The sequence below is a fragment of the Peromyscus leucopus genome, chromosome 4, assembly GCF_004664715.2.
Source record: "Peromyscus leucopus breed LL Stock chromosome 4, UCI_PerLeu_2.1, whole genome shotgun sequence".
Lineage (NCBI taxonomy): Eukaryota > Metazoa > Chordata > Mammalia > Rodentia > Cricetidae > Peromyscus > Peromyscus leucopus.
In genome coordinates this window covers 112634197-112643534 of record NC_051066.1, presented here as the reverse complement: position 1 = coordinate 112643534, position 9338 = coordinate 112634197, and the positions used below count along the sequence as shown (strand labels likewise).

The following is a 9338-nucleotide window of genomic DNA, read 5'->3' as shown; positions in this document are numbered from 1 at the left end:
CACTAGGAAACTGTCTTAAGTTATTGAGTAAAATAGTGCATTAAGAGATAAAAGTTGCTGTTTTATAATCTTCCATTCAGTTATAGGATCAGATACCATAACTTAGGGATAGTTGAGTATGGAGAAGGGTGACTCCCTCAATTCCAAGATTAAAGTCTCATGGTTGGTTTTGTGAATGTCTTTCGGTGTAAAGTGAGTATTCCCAATAATACCAATACCTTTCAAAGGCTTGAGAGAGGGTTAGACAGGGAGTAGGGTTGGGGTTGCAGTTGGACCACAATGTATCCTTCCAAGCTTCACCACAAACATCAGTCAACAAAAAAAAACATGCGGTCTCTTGCTCCCCAGAGGCCCTGTGCACATAACCAGTTAGTCTCCTTAACTGTCAAGACCAGTCTTGACATTACATTGAGCCAGCCAGGTTTTGTCCAGGTCAGGGAAGGCAGGCAGTCAAGGCAGACTGGTGCAGGCATGAATGAAACAACAGGTCAACAGGTCAACTGACCTGGAGTTTCCTAGTCGAGAGTATCAAAGCGATTGTGAATTGGCCCAAGAGTCCATCTTCTCCTAAATGCCAAATTCTTAATCTAAGCAATCACCTTAAGATGTGTCTTCAGTGTCTGCCCTACAGAGCTTCCTTCCAGGAAAGGCACAGCATCCCCAGGGACACCTTCACTTGAATTGCTGCCGCCATCCAAAGCAGAAGGTAACTCCTTTGGCTCAAGGGACCATTGCTGATGAAAGGCCATGACTGAGCAGAGGTTACAGAAGGTGATTCTGATTCTTGCACCTCCTGACCTTTCAGAGGGCCAGGCAGCTGCAGGGCACCAAATATCTCCTGGGAAGTTATTTCGCTTGCAAAATCTCAGGGCCAGTCAGTTGAATCCGAATCTGCATTTCAATTCATAGACTCATTAAAGTTTGCGAAGCACGGGACCAAGGGATGGCAAAGAGGCTCCTAGCTAGCGTCCTGATGTAGCGCAGCTCCGCAAAGGTCCTACACAAGATTTGGGCAAACTGGGATGCACGAGGAAGGGACGTGCAGGAGCAGCCCGCAGGGGGATGGTAGAAGGAAAGTGTAATCCGATTGGCTGCTTTCTCCAGCTCCGGCGTGCAGACACTCCCTCCACACTCCCCCTTTTCACCCCCCCTCAATTGCTACAGCTTTCTTACAGCCGGCTGCCCTGAAAACCCGGAGCAGCTGAGTAGTCTCAGCGGACAGTCCTCCTAGGGGCGAAACCAGGCGGCTTGGGCATGCTCAGTTGCTGGGAGAGGTTTGGGAGGAGAGTAGAAAGCTTTGGCTCTGCCCCCACCCCCTCCGCTAGCCCCCGCCCCCTTGCCCCTACCCAGCCGTAGTAGTTCCCCAGCGTGCGCCCGGGGAGAGCAGGAACATGGCGCTCGGAGCGATATAGCAGATGTAGCAGCAGAGGAGAAGCAGATGAGGCACCGCGGCTTTGCTGCTGACAGCCAGCCACCAGGTAGGCAGGCGCACGGGGCAGGTCGGCTTGCATGGGTAGCGGCTCCAGAAGCGGCGCTTGCCAAGATGCGCACGGCTGCTACGCCGGGCATCTGGCTTTGCCCAGAGAGGATACGAAAGGAGACCTCTATGACAGCACAATTGATTGTGCATCTCCTAGGAGATGCCAAAGGCTAGGGTCCTCCGAAGATGGGCAAGGGATCCGGGGTCCGCCCACTCCCCAACCCCCAACCCATGCAATATCATCCAGCCTGGGCTCTTCACCGGTCAAATAAAGGATAGCGCTTTTATGCTGGGATGGAGGGCGTAGGAGATCACCCTGAATGCAAGCTCTAGGAGTCTGCTGGTACCCCGAAAGGCTAGCAAGCCCGGCACCAGTTCTTTGTGTATGTACTCGCGCACGCCCTGCCGATGGTGCTGCCGACAGTGCCTGCTGCTCCCAGGGGGTGCTGGATGCATTGCCAGGGCAGGGTTCCCATATGGTTTTTGTCTTTTAGCAGGTGTGGACCACAAGATACAATAGCGAAACCTTTATGGGACTGTGTTTTCCTTTGTTATTTGTCTCTGTCTGCTCGCTTGGTGGGTAGCAATGGATTGGGAAAGAACTTCTTCAGGTGAGCACCGGTAGGCAGAATGTGGAAGAGAACCTCACTTCCAAACTGGTTAAAATTGTGTGCAATGTCAACCTCCTAGAGGATAAACTTAAAAAGTCTCGAGACTATCGGTGTCCAGTTTGGAGCACAAGTGTGAGCATCCTTTTTTGAAACCGTGTGTATCTGGAGCTTTCTGTTGGGGTAGGGTAGAAGTTAATTGCCAGCGTTCACATCTCAGTTAAGGGAACCCTAGCCTTGTACAGGGCTATGTGAGGTCTTTTAAATAAAGAAAAAAAAGAAAGAAAGAAACCAGAAGAAAGTGTCATGGTCAATAGTTAATAACAGCTTGGAAAACTGAATATACTTCTGGAGAAATGGAGAGACCTGACCACAGGGTCTTTTTTCACAAAATATCAGAGATCCTCTAGTGGGATTTGGTGGCATGTGGCAACTTCTTTAACTTGAGTCCAGACGGACAAGGTACTCCTTGCAGAAGCCCCTCCCACACCAGCCTTCTTGAAGTTGACATTCTATAACAACAGCTGTGACACCTTACATTTGTATCTGTTATGATCATCAGCATGGCCCACTGGGAGGGAGGAAAGGTAAATTTAGAACATGCCTTTATTTCTTGTTTTATCATTTAAGGCTGTGCATCTGTCTGTGACTATGAAGTTTAGATACTTTCCTCTGCGCTTACACTCTCTATTCTTATGATCTTGTTAGGTGGCAAATGAGTCAGTATCATGGAAATGAAACAGAGACTGCAAGAAGGAAATGCATTTAAGTAAATTAAAGCTGCAAATGTCCAATCTGATAAGACCTTGACTTTGAATATACACGTGCAAAGCAGAACTTCTAATGAAAGCAGTAAAGTTGATGGCGAGTTCATTAATACTTGTATTAGAACAAACTGTGTTCCTCTGTGAACAACAGATTGATTGTACCATCGTTGCAGGTTATCCCTTAATTAAAAAAATGTGAGTTTCGATTATAGGCATTAAAAACCAGGTTATCAATGCCTCTTCTACATCCTCAGAGTTTGCTGCATTGGATAGGTACGAGAGGCAGGTGTTTGGGGATACAGTGTTTTCTTGGTGATGAGATAAAGCTAAATTTGAACTCTAGTTCTTCTGTATTTAGCTCTGTGATTTTTGTGCAAGCTATTTAATTTCTTCATCAGCAATACAGTCCTGTGAGTAGCAAAGCCCACGTAAATGGGTAAACGTGGGCATTGCTAACAATATGAAGCACCTGGACATGGTGGCCATCCTTTTTGAAAAGGAAATGTATGTGTTTGGAACCCATATTATATGTGTTGATTATACAAGTCAGATTAAGACACGTGCTTTCACTTAAGTGTTCCAAATTGGTTTGTTTTTTAGCATTGACATAACCATTCACCCCAAACTTGGTAGCTTAAAGCAATAGAATTTATTGTATTATAGATTGGGGTATTTTAGGTCCAACACCATGGTGTTAGCAGAGTGACCTTCTGGTGCTTTTAGAAAGGGTGCATGCTCCCCAACTCAGGCTCTCACAGTCTCAGGCATTCTGCCTCTAACTTCATCTTGTATGGCCTCTTCTCTGTGTCTATTCATTTGTCAAGATTTCAGTCTTCATATAAGGAATTCCTAAATTCCTCAATTCCACTGAATTTTAGAGCTTACTCTGGTTATGCCTTAATTCAATTACATCTGCAAAAATCTAACTTCCAAATTAAGTCACATGGACAGGTTCTGGGTTGTCATGAATTTGGGGGAGACAGAATTTTACTTAGTTTACTAACCTTCCTTATAATATTGATAGCATCAATACTGTGCGAGCAAGTTTCAAAACATAAAGAAAGATTTGAGTTCAGGAAACACTTCAAAGAATATTTAATCCAACTAATTTATCAGAGTTTTGTATTCTCAAGTATGATAGTGAAGAGCAGGATCATAGACACCTCGCTTATGTGTCACACAGAAACTGAAACAAGCTGGGACTTAGGTCTTCTATAGATGCCCCTAAGTGATTTTACATACTCTCCTCCCCTTTCGCTGTACTAACAAGACAAAACAGAACAGTGAAAAGAACAGCAAAATGAATAAATAAATAAATAAAATGCTACATAACTTTTCTTTTTAAAATATTTTCAATTTTTAAAAAATATTTTTATTAGTTCTTTGAGAATTTCTTACATGCATAAAATGTATGTTGGTAATATTTATTCCCCACTCCCCTCCCTAAATCTTCCCAAGTTAATCTTCCTTCCCCTCCTAAATTTGTCTCATATATATACATATCTATGTATGTATATATATATATACATATATATGTATATATATATATATGAGACACATATACACACACACACACACAACTGAGTCCATTTTATGGACTTCTACACTCATTGGTGTAGAGCAATCTAATGGAGGGTGGTTAACCTTGTAAAACAGTTATGTATGTATGTATGTATGTATGTATGTATTTGTTTATTGTGTGTCTATGTGTGTGTACCACATGTGAAGAGGTCAGAGGCCGACTAGCAAGAATCAATTTTCTCCTATAATGTATGTTCCAAGGATTGAATTCTGATCATTAGACCCATTAGCAAGCACCTTTACCTCCTGAGTTATCTCAACTATCCATAGATTTCTTTTTTCTTTTATCTTTTTCTTCATTTCTTTCTTGTGGGGTTGACTTAGATTGTTTAAAATATTTTATTAGTTTTTTGAGAATTTCATACAATGTATTTTGATTATAATAACTTCTCTCTGAGTCCCAACCAGATCCATCCCACTTTTTGTCCATTTTTTAAAAAACCCATGGAGTCCAATTTATGCTGCCTATATATTATTCAGTGTGTTGCTATCTTCTGGAGAGCTTTGGAGCTACTAGACATCACAACATTTAAGAAAAATACCTCTCCCTCTCTCAGCAGTTGAGAGGTACCAATATCTCTTCAGGTGGGTGCGGGACTCTGTACCTATTTCCCTGATTCATGCTGGGATTTTGTTGGGCTTGAGCTTTTGCAGGTCTTGTTCTTGTTACAATTGCTGAAGTTCATAGGTGTAACTCTCTTTTTTTTTTTTTTTTTTTTTTTTGACTGGAAAAGGCTGTTTCCTTGTCATTCACAGGCTCTTTCTTCTCCCTCTTCTTCAATCATCACTGAGTTTTGGTAAGAAGTGTGATATTGGGATGGGGGGTGGCAACAGAGGGAATGTGAGAAGAAATAGCTAGCATAAAAAACTTTCTGGCAAAGTCACATTAAAGCTTATTACTTCCTACATTTAAACACACACAAACACACACACACACACACACACACACATACACACACACACACACACTCATACACTGGACTTACCTTATAACAGGACAATAATGCCCTTATCATAGGATAGCAAAAAGCCCTATACCAGGGTTATCTCTATTGGATTTATTGACCAGTGATGTCCCATAGATGCCCAAATATCACAGCTTTTCTTTTCTTATTTTGGTAAATAATTCAGAGTCTATGAAGATGATTTAGGCAGAATAGCAGGAGTCACCTTTGATACCTAAATTTCCTTTGCCCTGAACACCCCAAAGTGCCACATAGTCTTTTACTTTAAGCTTTGACATCTTTTTCTCAGACATTGGTATCTCTGATGTCACTATGAAACTCCTAATCGTATTCTCTTCCCTAGATCATGAGTATAACTTCCTAACAAGACTCACTCTGGTTTCTTGCTTGTCCCCCACCCCATTACAGAAGATAGGATCAGATCAGTTCCTTGCATAAAATGCTACCCAGACACCTGTTACAGTTTCCAGAAATGCTAGGACTGTATCATACTTGTCCAGCCTCGCTCATTATGGGCCTCATGCTGCTGTCACAATGACCTGCTGTCGTAAACATCCAAAACACTTTTGTTTTGCCAGTCCAAAACCTACTTGACCTCCTCCTCATCAACCCAGCTCTCTCAATACATTTTTGTCTTTACTAATACTTTATATCATAATTTATATTATGTTACTTATATGGTCTTTTAATACCTACAAGCTTTGCCATGTTAAGTTTGTGTCTTGTTTGCAGAAGTTGCTCAATCTGTGTCTGATGAATGAGTGAAGGAAAGAACACTTTGCCTCATAGCATTTTTCTTTGCAAATTTGAAGACATTATTTTTTTCAGAAACTGTGTTTCTCTTACGAGCATGAAAAAAACAATTTAGAACCTCATTCTAACTTCAAAAGAGGAGTAATCTTGGCTTTAACAAATGCATCTTCTAAGAATCAGTTTTGCTAGCAGTTAACTGGATTAGAGTATTTTTTTGGCAACTGAGACTTTTGTAAAAAAGTACATCAATACATGTTCTGCAAATATGTATTTCATATCTGATCATCATGCTCGGTCTCAGACAACAGAAAACTAGATCTTTAGCCTTCTAGAAACTAATAAGTAATCATATTATATGACAATAATACAATTAATTACTAAGGTTGGATTGTGAGCTAGGCTTTCTTACGACCCTCCTCATAATCTTCACTGGGGTTATCTAATCCTTCCAAGAATACAGAACACTACATATCTCATGAGCACAATGAAGATTTGATAAACCAGTTATTAAGGATTCTTTCATCATAAGAAACTTATGCTTAACAAACAAGGAGATTTCTTCTTCTTCTTCTTCTTCTTTTTTTTTTTTTTTTTTTTTTTTGGTTTTTCGAGACAGGGTTTCTCTGTATAGCTTTGCGCCTTTCCTGGAACTCACTTGGTAGCCCAGGTTGGCCTCGAACTCACAGAGATCCACCTGGCTCTGCCTCCCGAGTGCTGGGATTAAAGGCGTGTGCCACCACCGCCAGCTGGAGATTTGTTCTTTTACAGAGGAACATGCACTTTCTGAACCCATCCACATGAGCTCTGTTTTTTCCTTTAAACCACTCTGGCCATTGTTGTGATTAATAGAAGAGAAAAACTGATTTTATTTAAGGCATATTCCAGTCAAAAATCTTTATATATGCTTTTGTTGTCTAGTTTGTCTTATTGAATTCAAGAGATGACTGTACATCTTATTAAATTTAAGACTGTTTGTCTTATTTAATTCAAGGGATGATTCTTTGATTGGGAAAGACTGTATACTTGAAGGAAGCCAGCACAGTTCAATGTAAGAATCCACCGTATACTTTTGTTATCTAGAGTAGCTATAGAGTCTCCTTTAAAAAATCTCCTTAAAAGTTATTTTATAAAATAATAAAATATCTAATTCATATGCTTAAGTAAAGTTTTCCATGCAAGTAGCCAAAACATAGAATGTGTCTTGATTTTCAGTTAAACATGATTGGCCCAGAGTTGAATAAATTGAACCTCTCAATTAGATCATTAGAATTTAGGAATGTGGTTGATTATAAAATTTATTTTCAAAAGTAAAGGCTACCCCAAATGCCAGCATTTATTGACAAACATATATTGGTAAGTAGCACTATTCATGAAACTGAGTATATAAATATCGAGAAAAAATAGGAATGTGCATAGATAGAGTACTTGGGAATAAAAAGGAATATTAAACACTTGCAGAAAGCTATGAAATTTTTCTCAAGATGCGTAAAACTAAGAAAAAAGGAAACAGAAAACCGTACTTTATTCATGGTCAGAAACACAGACACACAAAGATTATGAAACAGTTTTTTTCTCCCGCCCACCAAATCTATTATACAGTTTTTGCAGGTGGCTTGGTAGAAAGTAACAAAATGGTTCTGACTAAATAGTTATATTGTAGCAGAAGACAATTAAATCAAAGGATGGCGTCCAGGGCTGGGGGATGGTGGTGGGTGATGAAGGTAGATAGATACAGAGACTAAAGGTAGGTGAGGGTACATAGAAGCTGTGTGTACTTATGGGTGTTTGAAAATGGTAAATGTGCTTTTCATGGATAGTGTAGGTGTCATGGATAGTGTAGGTGTGTACGTGCATGCATCATGGAGGTGGAGATGGATGTGGTTGTTTTTCCTCTGTTTAAATAAAATTAAATCTAATCATCAAACTCAAGCATGATAGCAGCATAGTGCTACTGAAGGAATTAATAAATACATCAGTTGGAGAGAATAGCCTGGACATAGGTTCAAACAAGTTTTAAAAGATGAAAGATGCGTTAAAAAAATAGGAATGTGTGACAAAAACTTCAAGAAAATAGACTACGTCTGAAGAAAACATTGAGCTAAAATCCACAGCTTACATGACTCCAAAGTTAATTCCAACTATATCGAAAAATGTATAAAGAAATTGCAAAGCAAAGCTACAAAAAATACATAATTAACTTGAGGTAAAGGCATTCTTTTTTTCATTTATTTTATTTTACAATACTATTCAGTTCTACATAACAGCCACAGATTTCCTTGTTCTTCCCCTTCCTGCCCCCTCCACTTCCCTCCATCCCACCCCTCTTTCCCACCACCTCCAGATCAAGGCCACCCCCAAGGACTGATATCGACCTGATAGACTCAGTCCAGGCAGGTCCAGTCCCCTTCTCCCAGATTGAGCCAAGCATCCCTGTATAAGTCCCAGGTTTCAAACAGCTATCTCATGCAGCGAGCCCAGGACCTGATACCACTGCCTAGATGCCTCCCAAACAGATCAAGCCAATCAACTGTCTCACCCTTTCAGAGGGCCTGATCCAGTTGGGGCCCCTCAGCCTTTGGTTCATAGTTCATGTGTTTCCATTCGTTTGGCTATTTGTCCCTGTGCTTTATCCAACCTTGTTTTCAACAATTCTTGCTCATATAAACCTCCTCTTTCTCGATAATTAGACTCCCAGCGCTCCTCCAGGGGCCTAGTGTGATGTCTGCATCCAGATTCCTCAGTCCTTGGATGGGGTTTCTGGCACAACTATTAGGGTGTTTGGCCATCCCATCACCAGAGTAGGTCAGTCCCGGCTGTCTCTCGCCATTGCCAGCAGTCTTTTGTGGGGGTATCTGTGGATTTCTGTGGGCCTCTTTAGCACTTTGTTTCTTCCTTTTCTCATGTGTCTTCATTTACCATGGTCTCCTATTCCTTGTTCTCCCTCTCTGTTCTTGATCCAGGTGGGATCTCCCGCTCTCTTTCCCTCGACCCTCGCCGTTCATTGATCCCACTCATGTCCAGGCTGTTCATGTAGATCTCATCCATTTCTCTGTCATTGGGTGATCCCGTGTCTTTCTTGGGGTCCTGTTTTACAGGTAGCCTCACTGGTGATGTGAGTAGCAGTCCAGTCATCCTTGTTCCACATCTAGTATCCTCCTATGAGTGAGTACATACCATATTTGTC

General features: G+C 41.1%; 1 protein-coding gene across 3 annotated transcripts in view; it reads left to right on the top strand.

Annotated features, from left to right (window-relative positions):
• Nucleotides 1–1154: 1154 nt before the first annotated feature.
• The window catches only part of Pak5 (p21 (RAC1) activated kinase 5), a 297256-nt gene continuing 289072 nt past the window's right edge, over nt 1155–9338 (top strand). For 2 of the 3 annotated variants that reach the window (XM_028884504.2, XM_028884505.2), the window contains exon 1: nt 1156–1478. The gene's annotated coding sequence lies outside the window, so the exon portion shown is untranslated. Of the gene's footprint in view, nt 1479–9338 lie in introns of all 3 variants that reach the window. The other variant, XM_028884507.2, reaches the window with a different exon arrangement.